The sequence below is a fragment of the Camellia sinensis genome, chromosome 10, assembly GCF_055761805.1.
Source record: "Camellia sinensis isolate YWXY chromosome 10, ASM5576180v1, whole genome shotgun sequence".
NCBI classification, from domain to species: domain Eukaryota; kingdom Viridiplantae; phylum Streptophyta; class Magnoliopsida; order Ericales; family Theaceae; genus Camellia; species Camellia sinensis.
The window spans coordinates 128,499,717-128,521,861 of NC_138970.1; the positions used below are offsets into that span (position 1 = coordinate 128,499,717).

At 39.6% G+C, this 22,145-nt stretch overlaps 1 pseudogene; it reads right to left on the reverse strand.

Annotated features, from left to right (window-relative positions):
• The window catches only part of LOC114300664 (cysteine-rich receptor-like protein kinase 15), a 136,181-nt pseudogene that overhangs the window by 93,375 nt on the left and 20,661 nt on the right, over window positions 1-22,145 (reverse strand).

Here is a 22,145-nt window from a genome sequence, read left to right on the forward strand (position 1 = left end):
AAATATCAACAACCAACATCAATAACACCATTTGAAACCCAAAATACATATTATGAGCCCAAAATCACAAAACCCTCTTTAACACATTTTGAAACCCTAAGTCCCAAAATTTCCCAAATTCAACACTTTATCAAAACAACTAAAAATCTAGGTTAAAGACCATAAGAGTGAGTAGGAATCCCAACCTCAAAGATGAGACCCAAAGAAGGAGATGGTGAAAACGAAGTTGCTCCAAACCACGAGTTCCTCGGATCAAAAGATAGCCCTCGACGATCAACAACCTTTTTGTAAAGATCAAAGGTGAGGAAAGCACCCTAGCTAGATCAATATCTAGAGAGAAGGCAAGGTTTTAGAGAGAGAGGCTCTCAAATGGTCTTTTCGAAAAAGTAAGAGAGAGAAAGGGTGAGAAAAAGTGATTTAAAATTGCCCCACAGTCAACTGATATACGACATTCCCGCTCGAGCGGAAAACACAACGCTCAAGTGTCAAGAACAAAAACTAGGTCCGCTCGAGCTCCAAGACACAAGAATAAAGTAAATCCGCTCGAGCTCGAAAACCAGTCCACTCGAGCGTAGATTTTTCCCTCCCAGAACTTACACCCAAAGGTACCACCCGCTCGAGCGCCAAAGTACCCGCTCGAGCGCAAAGAAACCCGCTCGAGCGTGAAAAACACACCTGCAGAAGTTTTGCAGGGACACGAAAAACTAGGGGTGTGCAATATCCGCTCGAGCGCAAAAGGACCCGCTCGAGCGGAACGACCAAAAACCCGGCAACAAGATTTCAGACCAAGGTTCAACCCACCTGTTCGAAACAAGCCCAACACATCCTATAACTCAAACAAACGGAATTTAAGGATGACAACATGATAGATACAATTACCAACTTCACGGAACCGAGTCCGAATAAAACAGAACAGTAAAGGGACAACCGGGATCACTATATGGTGATAAAAAAACATAGCCTTTGCAACTACTCTTTGGTGATAAGAAAACACATTGAGCAGAATTCTTCTTCCGTTTTACTCAGTTGGCTCAATATCAAAGCAAAGCAATAACAGAAGTTGCAGCCAAACGTTACCAAAGCAATAAACTAACCGAGCAACCGAGCTTTTTATTTTTTATGGCTCCAAGTTCCTGATTAACTAACCGAGCAGCCGAGCAAAGTTCCTGTTTCAAGTTCAAGTTCCTGATTTCAATTAAAAAATAAGTGATATTGTTGGGTGCAAGGGGATGCATGGAGCCATGTGAAACTAAGTGAATGGCATTAAATAAAATAAATGGACATTCATACTTAAAATAACATACATTTTTACTTGAACACAAATCCAACAAAAAATGAGATCATATACAACAGCACAACAACTCAAGAGATAATTTAAACAACAGCAGAGCAACTCAAGAAATACTGTAACAAAAAATATTGCAGTATAAGACTTGCAACTAATTTAAACAACAAATTCAAAATTCAGAATTAAGAAACTCATTCAGGATTCAGAATTCAAGCTACAAATTCAAAATTCAGAATTCAAGAGTGGGAGTTCGAAGGGAGCCAAAGATAGTAGAATTTAACTATCACCTAAATTCTGAATTCAAGCTACAAACATATATAATTTTAACAAATTTCGGTTAGTAGTATGTATAATTTTAGAAGAAGAAGACATATTATAGCGATCCCGGGTTTACCCTTGTTGTACAGTGATCCGGACATGTGTCCGTGAATGTTGGTAGTTGTTTATTTCCTAGTTTGCATCCTCTTTACTTTGTATTTTGAGTTATGGGATGTGTTGGTCAGGTTTGTTACAGGTTGGTTGTGCTTGGGAACCAAGTGTTGCTGCCCAGAATTTTGGTCCTTCGCTCGAGCGAGGAGGTTGTCGCTCGAGCGAGAGTAGTGTTGCCCCGGTTCTGGACCTGAGAGTTGTAGTTTCTGGCTCGAGCGAGCTTTTCGTGGCTCGAGCGGTCTGGGTTTTTCTTCGCTCGATCGAGAACTTCTTGGCTCGAGCGAGAGTTTTCTGTGTCTGGTCGCTCGAGCGACCAATCCTTCGCTCGAGCGAGAGTGTTTTATATCAGCGGACAGCAGCGTCTAAAACATCACTTTTTCAGTCCTTTTCTTTGATTAAACCCTAAATCCGACACCCTCTCACTCTAAACTTGCACTCTCTCTAAGATTTCATCTCCCTAGGGTGTGAATCTAGCCTAGGGCCTTTGTTAAAAAGATAGAGGGCGTTGAGAGCTTCAATTTAATCTGAAAAAGTTTGGATTTGGAGCAAGTTGATCTTGGAGTCTTCATCTCCTTTTTGGCTTAAACTTCAAGGTAGGGATAACCTACTCCTCTCTATGGGTTTTGTCTTTAAATTTTGGTATTTTGAGATGTTGGGCTTGGTTTGGTAATTTTGTGAAAGTTTGGGGCTTTTGTGCAATTATACAAAAGTTGGGGTTTTATTCATAATAAACCTAGATGCATGTTTGGCATGGAAAATGGAATTAATGTTGAATCATTGATGAAAATGGGACCTAAGGGTTGAAATGTTAATTATGGGAATTGGCCTAATTACATTGTTTAATTAATTGGGATAATTAATTGGTGAGAAATGAGGAAATGAAATGTTGATTGAATATCCATTTGTGCATTTATTTTCTGTTTAGAAATAACTGCTTTGGGCTATCGGTGGAGGATAGTCGTGATTGTTGTAGACAATGTATGTTGATTAGGCAAACTGAAACTAATCAATGAAATGTGTCATGGAACTTGACGGTTAATTGAATACATTAATTGTATGTATTGTGTGATTGTATATAGAACCAATGTGTTTATATATGTTGTGTGTAGAGGAGGAGATAGGGGATGTACTCCGCGGTTTAGGGGAAGATAGGGGATGTACCTCTAAACCGGATAGGTATTTGGAGGAGATAGGGGATGTACTCCGTAGACAGAGCTCATATGCTTGTCTAGAGAAGTGAAGATAGAGCTCATATGCTTATCTTTGTGAAGTGTGGATACAGCTTGTATGCTTATCTGTGGATATTGTTGATATACATATCTGTTGTAGAATGTGGATACAGCTTGTATGCTTATCTGTGGATATTGTTGATATACATATCTATTGAGATTGTGGATATAGCTTTTATGCTTATCTGAATGTGAGATATAGTTTTTATACGTATCTGTGGAAATGATGATAGAGCTAGCATGCTTATCTATTGAAAAAGGGAAAATGAAAAGTAAATGGGACTTGTAAGTCGTTGACATAAATATGTAATTTATGTGATTGTATCAGTGTTGACCAACTATCAATTGCTAATGTTTTAGTCATTGTCCATGGTTGGTTTAGTGTATTTCTACTGGGCTGTGGCTCACCCTATATGGGAACATCATTTTCAGGTGCCGGAAGCATGCCACCTCCAAGGACATAGCTGGGAGGCTAGTGGCGGGCATAGTTTTGTTGTTGTACTTTTGATGTATTACATGTAATTTCAAGCCAAGGGCTTAATGTGTAAACGAGTTAGAACTCTTTGTTGTAACCAAGTGTTAACTTGGAAAGCTGTAAGCCCGTAGGGCATTTTGTTATGAGATTAACATGTAATACTTATGTAATGGAATTCTAATGAATGATAGAAGGTGGTTAGTTTATCTATCAACGCTTGTCTTATTTGTTGGGTTTAATGTTATTATTTTGAGGGCGTTACAACTTGGTATCAGAGCGTACCGGGTTCGAATACTTTGGGTACGTGGGAAGTGATTAGTATCACAATGGGTTTGTCTCGCTTGATAGAGACTTAGATGTAGTATCACATGCTATGTGCTTACTTGATAACATGCTTATGTGACTATGTGGGTATGGGATTTAATTTCTAGGATGTTGATTGGATCCTTGAGTTTCTGGAAGTCTTGTTGGAAAAGCACTTGATCAATGCTATTTCTAACCGGAACTCTAGTGACGTCTCGGGACTATCATTATCCGGAAATGAAATTCGTAAGTGCTTATGTGTTTATGTGCTTATGTGGAGTGAATTACACTTGTCCATGCATTAGGACGTGAGTGTTTAGTTTCGGCACACCTATGAATGTGCTAACGTTCTGTGTTGCCTTTATTAGGATGTCAGGACGAGGAAGGGGTGCTAGGCGTGGTAGACCTGCGAGGCAGGAAGTACCGTTACCGGAGGAGGTTCCGGCAGTGCAGGAGGGAGTTGGACAGGCCACTGTGGCCGAACCAGTGGGTCAGCAGGCTATGGGTGCCTTGGCCAGAGAGTTAGCAGGAGCTTTGGGTATTCTTAGGGCTGAGAATCAGGCAGCTGAGGCAGGGCCTTCCTTCTTGAAGAGGGAGTTCTTTCGGTGTAATCCGGACGAGTTTATTGGGGATCCTAAAGAGCCGCTTAAGGCAGATGAATGGCTCGAACAGACAACGAAGACGTTTGAGATGCTTGGCATCGAGGACGGAGCACTGAAAGTGACCTTGGCATCCTTCCAGCTGAAGGGAGATGCGGGTCAATGGTGGAAATACGAGAAGGCTCGTGTTGGTGGGACTTGGGAGGCATTTGTGAATGCTTTTCAGGAGAGGTTTCTGTCTGCAGTAGCTAGGGAGAAGCTGAGGGATCAGTTTAGCCGGCTTAATCAGCAGGGCTTGTCAGTGGCCGAGTTTGAGGCTACTTTTACCAGTCTGTCCAGGTTTGCACCGGAACTGGTGGCGTCTGAGGAACGCCGTTGCTATGAGTTTGAGCGGAAGTTGAGGCGGGGCCTCAAGTTGAGAATTGGTGGGTCTTATATTCGAGAGTATAGACACCTAGTGGATGCTGCAGCTCATATGGAGCTTTTGATGCAGGAGGAGGATGAGGGGCAGAGAGGCTCCAAGAGGAGCCAAGATAGTCAGAGTGATGGCAGGAGGCAGAGGGGTTCTAACCCTCAGCAGTCGCAGGGTGGTGTTGCTAGATCGACCTTCCCAGTGCCGAGTGTAGGCTCAGGGAGAGGTGGTCAGGGGGAATTCACTTGTTACAAGTGTGGCCAGCTGGGTCACAAGGTTTCTGTTTGCCCGCAGAAGGGTGGAGGTCAGAAAGCTGCTTCTCCATCAGCTAGACCGCAGAGTCAGAGTTTGGGCAGGGGGCAGCTCTTGACTTGTTATCAGTGTGGACAACCTGGGCACATGAAGAGGTTTTGCCCACAGTTGTGTGCCACTTCGGGAGCGTCTGGTTCTAGGCAGACGCAGGGTTTTCAGCCAGCTCAGTCTGTGCAGGCCTCGAGGGCCAATCCGGGAGTTTCGTCGTCCCAGTCTGTGCAGCAGTCTTTCGCTCCGAGAGGTGAGCAGGTAGACCAGGGGCCTACGGGGCGCGTGTATGCTGTTACCGCGCAGGATTTAGTACCGGCTCCATCGGTGGTGAGAGGTACTTTTCTGTTTTGCAACTCGGTTGCTAGTGTGTTGATAGACACGGGTGCATCTCATTCTTTTGTATCTACTGCATTTGCATCTGTTCTGGAATTGGAGTTAGCACAGTTAGCATCTCCTATTTGTGTGGTATCGCCTTTGGGCGGTGAGTTGATCCTGAAACAGGGTGTTAGAGGATGTGATATTGAGGTCGCCGACTATAGGCTTCCTTTTCCGTTTGTTGTCATGCCCATGAAGGGTTTTGATGTTATTTTGGGTATGGACTGGTTATCGTCATACCGGGCTGTTATTGATTGCTACCGCCAGAGGGTCACGTTATGTACCTTGAGCGGGGAGTGGTTCCATTTCTTGGGAGACCGGGTTGGTAGTGTTTTGCCACCGGGGTATGATTCGCGAGGGCGAAGTGAGCTTAGTAGTCTACTTGCTAGCCTTGAGAGTAGCGAGTGTGTTGGGACTCAGAGTGTGTTGCCAAGGGTGGTTTGTGAGTATTCGGATGTCTTTCCCGGAGATCTTGTTAGTTTGCCACCTCACCGAGAGATAGAGTTCTCTATTGATTTAGTGCATGGTACGGCGCCGATTTCTATGGCACCTTACCGTTTTGCTCCAGCAGAGTTGGTTGAGTTGAAAGTTCAGCTCCAGGAATTGCTCGAGAAGGGCTTTGTTCGCCCTAGCGTTTCGCCGTGGGGAGCACCGGCCCTCTTTGTTAAAAAGAAAGATGGTGCCTTGAGATTGTGTATTGACTATCGGAAGTTGAATCGGGCTACGGTTAAGAATAAGTATCCTATGCCCCGTATAGATGATTTGTTTGACCAGTTGAAGGGTTCCCGTTGTTTCTCTAAGATAGACTTGAGATCGGGTTACCATCAGTTGAGGGTCAGGGAGGAAGATGTTCCTAAGACGGCATTCCGTACGCGGTATAGCCATTATGAGTTTTTGGTGATGCCATTCGGGCTTACCAATGCACCGGCAGTCTTTATGGACTTGATGAACCGGATTTTCCGGGAGTTCTTAGACCGATTTGTGGTTGTCTTCGTGGACGACATTCTTATCTATTCGTCTTCTGAGGAGGAGCACGAGGCACACTTGAGAGTGGTGCTTGAGCTACTTAGAGCCCATAGGCTGTATGCCAAGTTTGGGAAGTGTGAGTTCTGGCTGAGGGAAGTCAAATTCTTAGGCCACGTGGTATCGGGGGAAGGGGTGTCTGTTGATACATCCAAGGTTGAGGCAGTGCAAGATTGGGCACAGCCTAAGAGTGTGTTTGAGATCCGCAGTTTTCTGGGATTAGCTGGGTATTACCGTCGGTTTGTGAAAGATTTTTCCAGGTTAGCGTCACCGTTGACTAGACTGACTAGGAAGGGAGTCAAGTTTGAGTGGAGTGAGACTTGTGAAAAGTCGTTCCAAGAGCTGAAAGTTAGATTGACCACCGCACCGGTGTTGATTATTCCGGAGAGAGGGTTGGGTTACTCGGTTTATTGTGATGCCTCACGAGAGGGTTTGGGTTGTGTGTTGATGCAAGAGGGGAAAGTGGTAGCTTATGGCTCACGTCAGTTGAAAATACATGAGAAGAATTACCCCACACACGACCTAGAGTTAGCAGCTGTGATCTTTGCCTTGAAAATCTGGAGGCACTACCTTTATGGTGAGAGGTTCGAGGTATTCTCGGATCATAAGAGTTTGAAGTATCTGTTTACACAGAGAGACTTGAATTTGAGGCAGAGGAGATGGATGGAGTTCATCGAGGATTATGATTTTGAGTTGCATTATCATCCGGGAAAGGCCAATGTTGTGGCCGATGCCCTTAGTAGGAAAACCATTAGTGATGTAGCTTGTATAGCCATCCGGGAATGGGAGATGTTGGGAGCACTTGGCGAGTTTGATTTGCTACTGGGCGAATCTGTCGAGGCTGCGGCCTTGTTTTCTGTTGTTGCGCAGCCTACACTTGTGATTAGAGTGTTAGAGGCACAGAGAGGTGACCTTGAGGTAGAATCCCTCCGAGAGAAGATCTCCAGTGGGAAAGTTGAGAAAGGTTTGACGGTGTATCCCGACCAGAGTGTGAGATACCGAGACCGTTTGTTTGTACCGGAGTCTTGCCGAGAGGAAGTACTCCGAGAGTTTCATCATTCGCGCCTTGCGGTGCATCCGGGAGGTACTAAGATGTATCAGGATTTGGGTCGCCAGTTTTGGTGGCGGGGTATGAAAAGAGATGTGGCTGTTTTCGTATCGAAGTGCCTTACTTGCCAGCAAGTGAAGGCCGAGCATCAGAGGCCAGCGGGTTTGTTGCAACCCTTGCCTATTGCCGAGTGGAAATGGGAGCATGTCACTATGGACTTCGTTGTAGGTCTTCCGAGGACTCAACGGGGTAGTGATGCTATTTGGGTGGTTGTAGACCGGTTGACTAAGTCGGCGCACTTTATTCCTATGCGCGTGAGAGATTCGGTAGATCATCTTGCCGATTTGTATATTCGGGACGTAGTGAGATTGCACGGGGTTCCAGTGACGATCGTCTCAGATAGAGATCCTCGTTTTACTGCTAGGTTGTGGCAGAGTTTGCAGAGTGCCTTGGGCACTAAGTTGACCTTTAGTACGGCTTATCACCCTCAGACTGACGGGCAGTCCGAGCGTACTATTCAGATCCTCGAGGATATGCTTCGGGGTTGTGTCCTGGACTTCTGTGGGACGTGGGAGAGGCACTTGCCATTGGTAGAGTTTGCCTACAACAACAGTTTTCAGTCTAGCATCGGTATGGCACCGTTTGAGGCCTTGTATGGCCGACCGTGTAGGTCTCCAGTTTGTTGGGCCGAGGTGGGTGATGCACCTTTGTTGGGTCCGGAGTTGGTGAGGGAGACGACGGAGAAAGTTGAGCTTATCCGTAGGAGGCTTGTTACAGCCCAGAGTCGGCAGAAATCTTATGCTGACCTTAGGAGGAGACCTTTGGCGTTTGAAGTAGGTGATCATGTCTTTCTGAAGATATCACCTAGGCGAGGTCTGATGAGGTTTGGAAAGAGTGGGAAGTTATCCCCTCGGTTTATTGGTCCTTTTGAGATCCTTGAGAGGATAGGTGAGGTTGCTTATCGGTTAGCCTTACCACCGCAGTTGTCCGGAGTGCATGACGTGTTTCATGTGAGTATGCTTCGGAAGTATGAACCAGATCCATCACATGTGCTGGATTGGAGCGATTTAGAGGTAGATGAGGATGCCTCGTATGAGGAGAGACCGGTTCGGGTCTTGGATAGGCGGGATCAGGTCCTGCGTGGCAAGACCATTCCTTTGGTGAAAGTCTTGTGGAAACATCACGGAGTGGAGGAAGCCACTTGGGAACGTGAGTTGGAAGTCCGAGAGAAATATCCGGACTTGTTTGTTGATATGTAATCTTGTATTTAAATTTTGCATGTTGTTGAACCTAAGAGCTTTTATATATGTCTTAAGTTGTGAAACATTGAAAATGTTTTGGTTATTGAAAGTATGTTTGGAACTTGCCTCATATGGAAGTTGAATGTAACATTATAGGTGTTAAGTATATTGTTGACATTGGAAAGTTAGTGCATAATGTTGATGCATGTTAATAATACATATGTTGTTTACATATTGTGATATATCTCTTGTTAAAGGGATGGGATGACCGGTAATGGGTCGAATTGTTGAATGTTAAATTGTAACATTGTTCAAAATGGAGGAAAACCTGTTTTTGAAAACTTGTGCTTAATTTCGGGGGCGAAATTCTTTAAGGGGGGGAGGTTATAGCGATCCCGGGTTTACCCTTGTTGTACAGTGATCCGGACATGTGTCCGTGAATGTTGGTAGTTGTTTATTTCCTAGTTTGCATCCTCTTTACTTTGTATTTTGAGTTATGGGATGTGTTGGTCAGGTTTGTTACAGGTTGGTTGTGCTTGGGAACCAAGTGTTGCTGCCCAGAATTTTGGTCCTTCGCTCGAGCGAGGAGGTTGTCGCTCGAGCGAGAGTAGTGTTGCCCCGGTTCTGGACCTGAGAGTTGTAGTTTCTGACTCGAGCGAGCTTTTCGTGGCTCGAGCGGTCTGGGTTTTTCTTCGCTCGATCGAGAACTTCTTGGCTCGAGCGAGAGTTTTCTGTGTCTGGTCGCTCGAGCGACCAATCCTTCGCTCGAGCGAGAGTGTTTTATATCAGTGGACAGCAGCGTCTAAAACATCACTTTTTCAGTCCTTTTCTTTGATTAAACCCTAAATCCGACACCCTCTCACTCTAAACTTGCACTCTCTCTAAGATTTCATCTCCCTAGGGTGTGAATCTAGCCTAGGGCCTTTGTTAAAAAGATAGAGGGCGTTGAGAGCTTCAATTTAATCTGAAAAAGTTTGGATTTGGAGCAAGTTGATCTTGGAGTCTTCATCTCCTTTTTGGCTTAAACTTCAAGGTAGGGATAACCTACTCCTCTCTATGGGTTTTGTCTTTAAATTTTGGTATTTTGAGATGTTGGGCTTGGTTTGGTAATTTTGTGAAAGTTTGGGGCTTTTGTGCAATTATACAAAAGTTGGGGTTTTATTCATAATAAACCTAGATGCATGTTTGGCATGGAAAATGGAATTAATGTTGAATCATTGATGAAAATGGGACCTAAGGGTTGAAATGTTAATTATGGGAATTGGCCTAATTACATTGTTTAATTAATTGGGATAATTAATTGGTGAGAAATGAGGAAATGAAATGTTGATTGAATATCCATTTGTGCATTTATTTTCTGTTTAGAAATAACTGCTTTGGGCTATCGGTGGAGGATAGTCGTGATTGTTGTAGACAATGTATGTTGATTAGGCAAACTGAAACTAATCAATGAAATGTGTCATGGAACTTGACGGTTAATTGAATACATTAATTGTATGTATTGTGTGATTGTATATAGAACCAATGTGTTTATATATGTTGTGTGTAGAGGAGGAGATAGGGGATGTACTCCGCGGTTTAGGGGAAGATAGGGGATGTACCTCTAAACCGGATAGGTATTTGGAGGAGATAGGGGATGTACTCCGTAGACAGAGCTCATATGCTTGTCTAGAGAAGTGAAGATAGAGCTCATATGCTTATCTTTGTGAAGTGTGGATACAGCTTGTATGCTTATCTGTGGATATTGTTGATATACATATCTGTTGTAGAATGTGGATACAGCTTGTATGCTTATCTGTGGATATTGTTGATATACATATCTATTGAGATTGTGGATATAGCTTTTATGCTTATCTGAATGTGAGATATAGTTTTTATACGTATCTGTGGAAATGATGATAGAGCTAGCATGCTTATCTATTGAAAAAGGGAAAATGAAAAGTAAATGGGACTTGTAAGTCGTTGACATAAATATGTAATTTATGTGATTGTATCAGTGTTGACCAACTATCAATTGCTAATGTTTTAGTCATTGTCCATGGTTGGTTTAGTGTATTTCTACTGGGCTGTGGCTCACCCTATATGGGAACATCATTTTCAGGTGCCGGAAGCATGCTACCTCCAAGGACATAGCTGGGAGGCTAGTGGCGGGCATAGTTTTGTTGTTGTACTTTTGATGTATTACATGTAATTTCAAGCCAAGGGCTTAATGTGTAAATGAGTTAGAACTCTTTGTTGTAACCAAGTGTTAACTTGGAAAGCTGTAAGCCCGTAGGGCATTTTGTTATGAGATTAACATGTAATACTTATGTAATGGAATTCTAATGAATGATAGAAGGTGGTTAGTTTATCTATCAACGCTTGTCTTATTTGTTGGGTTTAATGTTATTATTTTGAGGGCGTTACACATATAGCTATCAGTCAAAAGAAGTATAGCTATCTATCTGCTAGTGTAATCAATCAATCTGGAATTGTGGATAAGGTTATCCAGGCCGAAAACCATCTCCTATCGAGCCGAAGGGAGCAAAATTTAGGTGAATTTAGGGCCAAAATTCAGAATTCAAAATTCAAAATTCAAAATTCAGAATCCCAAAAACTCATTCAGGATTCAAAATTCAAAATATTCAAAATTCAGAATTCAAAAAGGGAAAAACACAACAGCGAGTTCGAAGTCTTACCTTGCGAGTGGGAGTTCGAAGGGAGCCAAAGACAGCCAAAAATAGACAGAACCTTGTGCCAAAAACAAACCCAGTAAAATGAGATCATATACAGAATGTAGAGGAATAAAGGAACACAATGGAACACAATGTATTTGACTAAAGGAATAAAGGAACACAATAATAGAGGAAAACTCAATAATAGAGGAGATAACCCATTGTATCTAACTAAAAAAAATACAACAAAGAGTAATTGAAAGCACATTGTATCTGACTATAATCCGGAAAAAAATTCTGTTATTGAAATTCTGACTATAATCCAGAAAAAAATTCTAAAATCAACAAAGAGTCAATATATGTAGATGTCAATGAAAGTGAGAATAAGGAGATAGCTTCCAAGGACACACATGAGTTATTGAAATTCTGAATTAACATGAGATAACACATGAGTTATTGAAATTTTGAAATTAACATGAGTTATTAATAACATCAGTTATTGAAATTCTGTACATAAAGCACTATACATAAAGCACTATACGTATATATAAAGCACTATACATAAAGCACCACGAATAAAAGCACTATACATATATATAAGATGAGTTTATTGAAATTCTATTTCCTTTATTTTAGCATGAGTTATTAACATGAGTTATTTTAGCACTATACAGGAAATCAAATTGTTATATATAAAATTGACTGAGTTATACCGTGTGTTCCATTGTGTTCAAATTGTTATTATTTTACTCGATGACTACAGGAAGTCAAATTTGATTTCAGAATTTCATGACTACAGGAAGTCAAATTTGATTTTGTGATTTTAGAATTTGATGACTACAGGAAGTCAAATTGTTATATATAATACTATGCATTCCAATTCCCCACACATTTAACTCCAGTTGCGGTTATAATTCATTCAACAACACTTTCTTTGTCTTTTTCTTAGTAGCCTTTAATTTTTACTCAAGGCACGGTGTAAAAAACAGGAAATCAATCAACCTGAGTCAATTTTATTATTCTTCTAACCCAGCAAAAGAAAACTAACCCAGTGCCAAAGTGATAAACTAACCCAACAGCCGAAGTGATGTCGAGCCGGAGTGAACAACGGTGAGAGTGGAACGGTGTAAGCTCTGATGAAGGCTCTATGTAAGCTCTGATGAACACTCTGATGACGGCTCTGATTTGAACAACGGTGTAAGCTCTGATGAAGACTCTGATGAAGGCTGTGATGAAGGCAAAAGCTGAGATTTTCAAAAAAAATCAAGAAGAAGAACGGAGAGGAAGAGAGAGATAGAGAGGGTAGGCAGAGAAATAGAGAGGGAAGATGGGTAGACAGAGGGTAGATGGGGAGGCAAATCATTTGTGATGGGGAGATAGAGGTTAGATACTAAGAGTGAAGAGTGGAAAAACAGCCATGTTGGGCGGGAACATAAAAGGAAATGTGTAGATTTGATCTGAGCCATGGATAGATATTAGAATTAATCTGAGCCATTCAAAGGAAATGTGTCTCTTATACATTTTATACATTTCCAAAAACACTTCTCCCTTATTATATAGATTTTCTTTATTTTATTTCAATATTTTTATTTTCGATAATTTTTGTTATCTTTCCTTATTTAAGTATTGCTCATTAAGAAACTGTCAATTCTAATTGTTTCCTACTAGGTTAGGTTTGCTTGTACTTATAATTAATTGATGTAAACCTTAGAGCTATTCAGTTTTTTGAGAATTAATATAATTTTGAGTTTTTTTCTTCTTCTTTTTTACAACCTTTGGTACTCTTTGCGAATCAACTATTCTTGAACCTTTATTTTCGGTATTTCTTGTGAATCAACGAATCTAAGGAAGAATCTTACTTCCGATATTGAGTTTTCAATCAACGGATTCTAAGATCATTACTATTTCACATTTCCCGCTACATCACAATTACTGGTTAAGTTTAATTTTATTTGATACTTGCTTTGGAGAAGGTAATACTTACTAGGTTCCAACAATTTTATTTGTATTCCCTTGAGTTTCATTAAGCACAAAAAGCCTTGGCATTCCAAAATCTGAAATTTTAGGGTTCATATTTTCGTCTAATAGAACATTGCTAGCTTTCATGTTACGATGAATGATTCGAAGTCGAGAATCTTCATGAAGATAAAGAAGTCCCCTAGCGACGCCTCCTATGATTTTGTAGCGCATGTCCCCATCCAAATATGCTTGTTTGTTTGGATCTACATAAAATGGCTAATTTAGTCTCAAAGCTCTACTAAATCATAAACTAGTCTACAAATAGTAATGTGCAACATGAATTTTAGTTTTGTGCTCTATTTTAGAAGATTAAGTTTGAGATGATTCATTCTTAAGTGGTCATAAAGGTGCGAAGTATAGTTATATGTCTTTCATTCTATGCATGTAGGTCGATGTGTATTCAGAATTAAGTCAATGAAGAAAACAAGGTTTTTTTATTAGAAGTATGGAATGATACGTAACGAAAATTAGGTGACGCAATTATGATTTTTTTATTATTAAAAATCATTCATTGCGAAAAAGAGCTTTATAACAGTTAAACTAGTTGTATAAACTATGAACCGGTCATTAATTGATTGTAAACATCGATACGTATTGGAAATCGGTTGAAACAATATTCCTTCTTATCAATATACTAGTATTAGGAGGCCAAAAACCAATACGTATTGGCCGATATTTAAAACTATGAAAGATAACAACTTGGAGAGATATCTTACCAAATAGGAAATGATCAAGACTTCCATTGGCCATAAACTCATACATGAGAAGTCTTTTTATTCCTTCCATACAGAAACCTAAAATCCTTACCAAATTCCTATGTTGAAGTTCGGCCACCAACAAGACTTCATTCTTAAATTCCACTTCACCTTGTCCAAAATTTTTGGCTAGCCTCTTCACAGCTATTTATTGTCTATGTGGAAACGTACCTTGTAAATATATTCAAATATATATATATATATATATATGTATTCTCTCATTAGACTCAAAATATGTAATTTGTCACAACTTAACAGAAAGATTTTTATGAGAATATTCTTTTACCTTGTAAACAGGCCCAAATCCACCCTGTCCAAGCTTGTTACTATCAGAGAAGTTGTCTGTAGCATACTTTATAGTACTAAAATCATATTGTGAGGATTCTACGCCACTGATTTCATCCGTAACTTCACAAAAAAAAATACGAATTTGCAAAATAACAACAAATTTGGATTTATAACTTTCATTTTATTAAGGCTTGGGTTGGTTTGGTTATAAACTTTCATTTTATTTGCAGTAATGTTTTTGTCTATCTAGTAGTTCTTGTGAGCAGTACTTCGTTTTTCTTGAGAACTAATTTTATGTAATAAAGAATTTATCTACTAGTCTTTTTGTCGACCAAGCTCCATGGTCTTGGACTTGTCTGACCTACTGGTAGCTTTCTAGAGAGTGATATGAAATAATATATTTCAACCTTACCTTAGTAAATCCTATACTATTAGGCCCAAGTTATTAGACATGAGCACAACAATGTTTCTACCCACCTATTTAGGCAGTATTTAGATCATGAATTTGACTAGGGACTTGTATAGGGAAAAGAAAATGAAAGAAGGAAGTAATTAAAAATGTAAACTAATTTTTTGACATTTTTTTTCTTCTACAAATTTATGATCTAAACACAATATAGTAATTTGGCATTGCTAACACCACCATGTGTATTAGCTGAAAAATTTTAAATGGTACACATCCCCTTTAAAAAGGTGCGTATTATATTTGCATAGTTGTAAAGTTTTGGGATCTTAATTATGAATTGTGTGATACTTTATTATACATCCTAATTATAAAGATTTGGGATCTTAGTTACGAATGTTAGAGATGGCAATTAGGGTCCATGGCACCAGGGCCGACCTGACCTTGATCCTAACCCGAATCTGATTAAATTCTACTACCCGCTCCCTGATCTGGATCTGAACTGTGAATAGTATGAACCTCTAAAACCCAACCTGAACAGGGAACAGTTTCCCCACCCCGAATGGATGTGGTGCTTCATCATGAGGTTTGGTAGTAGTCAAATTTGTAATGAACCACAACATAAATAAATAAAACCTCATCTTGAACTTACTCTAAATTTTCTCTGTTGGCTTCTTATGCTTTCGCTTTTGGAGAAAGATGGTAAAGAAAACTACAAGAATAGTGATAGTGACAGAGGTGGCAACAATGGTAACAATAGTAGTGATATTATTGCCTACAAAAATAACATAACATAAATATGCCTTGATCCAATGCGTGTGTTAGATAGTTAGCTAAATGGATAGTTTGCCAACTAATTTGTTAATTGTTATGAAACAATGGTAATTTGGATATCAAATAATCAGAAATAATCAAAGGGAAATGAAACAAGCACATATAAACGATTGATGCGGTTCAACTTACACGTCCACGAACAAGATAATAAGAATAGTTCGCTATGTAGGAAACAAGTTTACAATAATTAATTGTCTCTCACACTCTCAAACCCCCTAGAATATACCCAAACTTTTGTATATCTAACTCTCTATAAACGAAACTCACTCTATATTTCTTCTATGAATTTTCTCTGTTTCTAAATTGTGTTGGATTTGAGACATCCAATCCCTATTTATAATTCAGCTACAAAAATTTAACTTGTAATTTTAAAGAATTGAGGATTTTATTTATAAAAGCCCACTGTGAATGGAAAATGACAATATTTATTTTGGTTTACCCTTTGAATTTTACTTTAGAAAAACTAAAATTATAAAGTGGGGAATTTGTAATAATTTTGTTGAAATGAAAATTAAAAAAAAAAAGAAAAAAAGAAAAAAAAAAAAGGATGTACAAGGATTTAGGGATATACTTAAAAGTTCAAACCAACTAATTGAAAAACACTTTTTAATAAGAGGTAAAAGTGTAATTTTCAATCAACTGAGGGACGATTAATCTAGCAAAATACTAAATAGAATATTAAGTAGAATTATTATGATATAAACCGAATGTAAATTGGAGGTTAGAATATTAAGGGGTTTGAGAGTTTGTAAGTCATGGAAAACTTAGATGAACATCAAACTCTACCATCTTAAGATCATAGCATTATTGGAGAAAGGGTGGACAACGTGATGAAGATAGGAGGGTGGCAACCGGTGATTAAGAGAAGACCAGTGGGATATCAGCTAGCTAGGTTCAGAGGATTAGGAATGTTCATCATTTTTGTGGATAACTTGCCAGAATCGATGGATGCAAGAGGTTTGTTCAAGTTATTTAGTAGCTATGGAGTGGTTAAAGATGTTTTCATTCTGAAGAAGAGAATGAAAGTTATGGGAACTAGATTTGGGTTTGTTCGGTATGATTGCCAAGTTACAGCAAGTATGGCAGTTCAAAAAGCTGAAGGGTCGTGGTGTGATGATAAAGAACTGAAGGAATAGATAGCGGAGTATAGGAATAAAGATCAAAATTTGAAGATGCACGAGTCAAGAAAGGAGAGTACTAATCTGATCAAACAGAGGATGTAATGGCAACCAATAGAGGGAGTTAAAGGCCGATGTTCTTATGCGAATGCAGTCTGAGGGTTTAATAGAGATATCAAGAGGATATCTCTCAAAGCTGAAGAGACTGGCAATATTAATGGTTGGCTTTATGAGAGTTTAGTAGTCAAGCTAAAAGCATTTTTCTCCTTTGCTGATTGTAAAAATGAGTGCAGTAACAGAGAGGTTAAGGATGTGAACGTCAGAGATGGGGGGTAGAGCTACAGCGCTAACATTCAAGTCAGTCGAACATATGAAGGAATGGAAAGTAAAAATAGAGGAATGGATATATGAGTGGTGCATACCAATAGATGAGTGGAAAAAAGGGAAAATGATTGAAAGTGAAAGGTGTGTTTGGTTATAATGCTTTAAATTCCTTTTAGTTTGTGGAACACAAAAACTTTCAATGACATTAGGAGAGTTGAGGCAAAGTAGTTCAGTATGATGAAGGTACCAATAACCCAATTTCATTTCAATGGGGGTAAAGTTAGGATAATAACCATAAGCAAAGAGTTTATTAACGTAGTGGTAACCCTTGAGTGCAAAGGGGCACAATATCCAGTTAGAGTGTGTGAAGAAACAAGCTTCCCATTAGGGACAACCACAGAGCTAGATAGTTATCAGCTTAATAAGGATAAGAATTCAAGCTTTGGTAGTGGGCAAAATATGCTATTAGGCACCATTGAAGGTCGGAAGGAAGAAGCAAAGGAAACTGAAGATGGTAATGATGTGTCAATTAATAATAAAGTGGCAAGCAGGGTTAAGGACACAGTGGATGGTGGAACAGTTGAGCTGGACAAAAGAGGAAAGAGGGTGGCAGTATCATCATTGAGGCAATCTGATGAAGGCTTAGGAAACTCAACAGGTGGGGGCTTTGTCAGCATTGGTATGATGAAGATTGTGGAAATTCCAAGAAAAAAAGGTGGTTAGGAGTATGCAAAAGATTGATGACAATATATACACACCAAGGTTTATGTAGAGTTTGAGTGGGCTACAGATGGGTAGGCCCAATATTAATTCAAAAGTGGTGTTGCAGGGAGCCTAGGTTGAAGCTAACCACAGCAAGCCCAATGGGCATTCATTATCAATGTGAGTGACTATGTAGCTTAGACTCAGCTATTACAGAGGGGAAATAAGGGGAGAGATAGAGAAGCTGTGCTGAAAGGTAAGACTCTGCTATTACAGAGGGGAAGAGTGCTTCCAAAAAGCTTTAATAGAGGTGCTATTTTTAGAGCTATAGTGGTGATTATACCAAATTCACTATCAATGAATAGTGAATTGAGTAGAAGTAGTAGGAGGTTGATTATGGAAGCTAAGGCAACAGTCCAGATGGGGAAATCATTGGGCGTAAATTTTGAAGGAAAATAAGATAAAGCGATAGAGAAAATCCTTCAGATGGAAAGCAAGGATTTGGAAAGGATTAAAGGCAGTGGAAGGGCTGTTGAAGTCTAAGGAATAAATGCAGGGGTTCAAGTGCACTATATGGTTTCTTATAAAGATAATGACATGGAATGTTAGAGGTCTAAGAAGACCAGAAAAGATGAGGAAGATAAAAGGTGTGCTAAAAGAGAGAGGAGTGGACATAGTGTTATTGCAAGAAAGAAAAAGGACCATAATAGAGGAAGAGTTTATACAAGTGATGTGGCCATTTGACAAGATGGAGTTCATGGGGGTTGATGCAGAAGGAAGTGTTGAAGGTTTGTTATGCATTTGGAATCCAGATAGCTTTAATCTTAAGGAGTGTTGGAGTTCAAGGCATTTTATTTTGTTATCAAGTACTACTGGAGTGGCCTTTGAATGTAATCCTCCCTATCCGAGAGGCCAACCATATTCTGGTCCACAAAGGTATTCAATCTTCTAAGCTCATCATTCTCCCAACCCATTAACCTTCTTCTAAACTTGAAAGTCCACCTAGGTGAAGCTTCCTTCCTCTGTAGCACCAACCTCAAAGACACCTCCTTTTCAGTTGTAAGACTATACAACCTAGGAAACTCATTCTTGACACAGCAAGCCCCCAGCCAGTAATCAGTCCAAAACTGAATTCTAAACCCATTTCCCACCACCACCCGACAATTGTCCAGAAAAACACTCAAAAGCTGTGGGTTAGATTGACCTAAGCTAATAATACCATTCCAGATTTTTGAATAGGGGCCAGAGAATGAAGTATTAGGCAACCAATTACCACCCACTGACCCGTACCTACTACACAACACTCTTTTCCACACAGTATTTGATTCAGCCCCAAACCTCCACCACCATTTAGTCAGCAAGCACTCATTAACCATCTTGACTCTTCTAATACCCAAACCTCCATTATCTTTACTTTTGGTTGCTTCCACCCAACTGACCAGATGAACTTTTCTCTTCAAGTCAGACCCTCCCCAAAGAAAATTTGCTTGGATACTTTCTATATCCTTAGCCACAGATGCAGGAATCTTGAATATAGATAAATAATAGATAGGCAGACTAGATAACACAGATTTTATAAGGACCAACCTCCCACCAAAGGATAGGAATCGTCTTTTCCAAGAAGCTAATCTACCTCTGCATTTTTCTATGACTGGTTTCCATGTTTTTCTTAACCTGGGATTAGCCCCCAAAGGCAGACCAAGATACGTCATCGGAAGCTTCTGGCTGGCACAATGGAGTCTTAAGGCAAACTCCTTCACCTCTTCATCTGACACACCAAGACCACAAAGGGAACTCTTATGAAAGTTAATCTTCAACCCTGAAACCAATTCAAAACACCTCAGAATTCGTTTAATAACCATGACCTCCTCCTTCTTCCTTGTTGGTTTCTCACCAACTCTCTTTATTGGTGTATTGTTTTTGTACCTTTTGCTAATTTTACATCAATAAAGCTTCTTTTGCTGATCAAAAAAAAAAACTACACTTAATATTTATGCTCCGAATGATGTAGTTAATAGGAGGTAGTTATGGGATTCGTTGGGTAGATTGAAACACTTTATACTAACCCCTGGTGTATGGGTGGAGATTTTAATGAAATCAGGTACATCAGTGAAAGAAAGGGATGTTCAAGAAGAGAGAGAGAGAGAGAGAGGCATGAAGGATTTTCGTGGGTTCATAGATCAGTTAAATTTAGTGGATTTGCCTATGATGGGAAGAAGCTTTACATGGTGTAATGCTTAAGATAGGAAGAGATGGAGCAGGATAGATAGGTTTCTACTGGAAAGTAGGTGGCTAGAGGAGTACTCATTTAAGCAATGGGAACTCCCAAGAAGTATTTCAGATCATTACCCAATATTATTAAAGGAAGATGATAGAAATTGGGGTCCAAAACCCTTTAGGTTTATTAATGGGTGGTTACTTCACCCAAAGTTCAAAGTAGAAGTGAAGAAGTCATGAGATGGTGTAGTTGAACCAGGATGGGCTGCCTTCAGGCAGAAGAGGAAGTTAGCTAATCTTAGGGACAATCTTAGAAGATGGAATTTAGAGGTTTTTGGCAATGTGGATATTCACTTAAAGGAGGCAAAGGAGGAACAACATGAGCTTGATTTGGTAGCTAAAGCAATGAATCTATCAGAAGCTGAACTGACTAGAAGGAGGGAAGTAAGAAGTCAAGTGTGGAATTTGAGTAGGAGCAAAGAGTGCTTATGGCATCATAAATCTAGAATGGTGTGGGCTAAATGTGGTGATAAGAATTCAAGATTTTTCCATTTGATGGCAAGCTTTGGGAAAGGAAAAATATGTTGGATTCAGTTGTGGAGGATGGGGAGAGGTTGGTGGATCCAGATAGAGTAAAGTAGTCAGTCCGTAATCATTTTGATAGAGTATTTAATGAGTGGTGCTCCAGGCCTAAACTCTCTGGCCCATTTTTATCCCTTAATTCTATATAGAAGGATAGTTTGGAAGCAGCAGTTACAGAGCAAGAGATTTGGGCAGCTATACAAGATTGTAATGGTAATAAGGCTCCGAGGCCAGATGGGTTTAATTTGGCCTGCATTCAAAAGTACTAGAAGATATTAAGGAGGGATTTTCTATAATTCATGAATGAGTTCCATGAAAATGGGAAGTTGTTCTTAGGGTTGAATTGTTCTTTTATCATTTTGATACCAAAGATAGAGAACTTAAGTGGTTTAGGGGATTACAGACCAATAAGCTTAGTTCATTCAGTTTATAAAGTTCTAGATAAAGTGTTGTCTAGAAGATTAAAGAAGGTAATGCCAACAATTATTAGTGATGTTCAGACTGCATTTTTGAAAGGGAGATTCATTCTAGATAAAGTATTGATTGCTAATGAAGTGGTGGATTGGTGGAAATTATCTAAAATGAAAGGCATCATTCTAAAATTGGACTTTCAAAAGGCTTATGATTTAGTAAATTGGGAGTTTCTCTTTTCAATGATGAAGAATTTTGGTTTTGGAGAAAAGTGGGCGAGGTGGATCAAACATGCACATCTTCAACTAAGATATTTATTCTAGTTAATAGATCTATATATGTTGAATTTATACCTCAAAAAGGGCTTAGGCAGGGAGACCCGTTATCATCATTCTTGTTCAACATTGTTACTGAAGGATTGAATATATTGATTGAAAGGGCAAAGGAGTTGAGTTTTTTAAAAGATGCCATTGTTGGGCCCAATGAGTTGAAGGTTTCACACTTGCAATTTGCAGATGATACTATGCTGACAAGGTGGAATTGGTCAATATAAATAGAATTTTAAGGTGTTTTGAGTTAATGTTTGGTTTAAAAATTAATTTCCACAAGAGTGTGGTGTGTGGGGTTGCGGTTAATGAGAAGGAAATTAATGATTTTGTCTCAATTCTACACTGCCATAGCCAAAAACTTTCCATTACTTATCTAGGCATTCCTCTTGGGGAAAATCATAGAAGAAAGAGCATTTGGAATCCAGTGATCGAGAAAGTAAAGAACAAATTGGCTTCATAGAAAAGGAAGAAGTTATCCTTTGCTAGTAGATTAACATTAGTGGAGGCAGTTCTGTCAAGTTTACCTTCATATTTTCTATCAATTTTTAAACTACCTGTGGGTGTGGCAAAACAGTTAGACAAGATTCAAGCAGCATTTCTGTGGGGTGATTCTAAAACAAAGAAGAAACTTCACATGGTAAATTGGAAGGAGGTATCAACGAACATTGATCAAGGGGGATTGGGGGCTAGAAATCTAAGAGAAGTTAAAGTCTGCCTTCTGCTAAAATGGTGATGGAGGTTTAGGAAAGAGGATACAGCTCTGTGGAAAAATATTGTGTGTAGA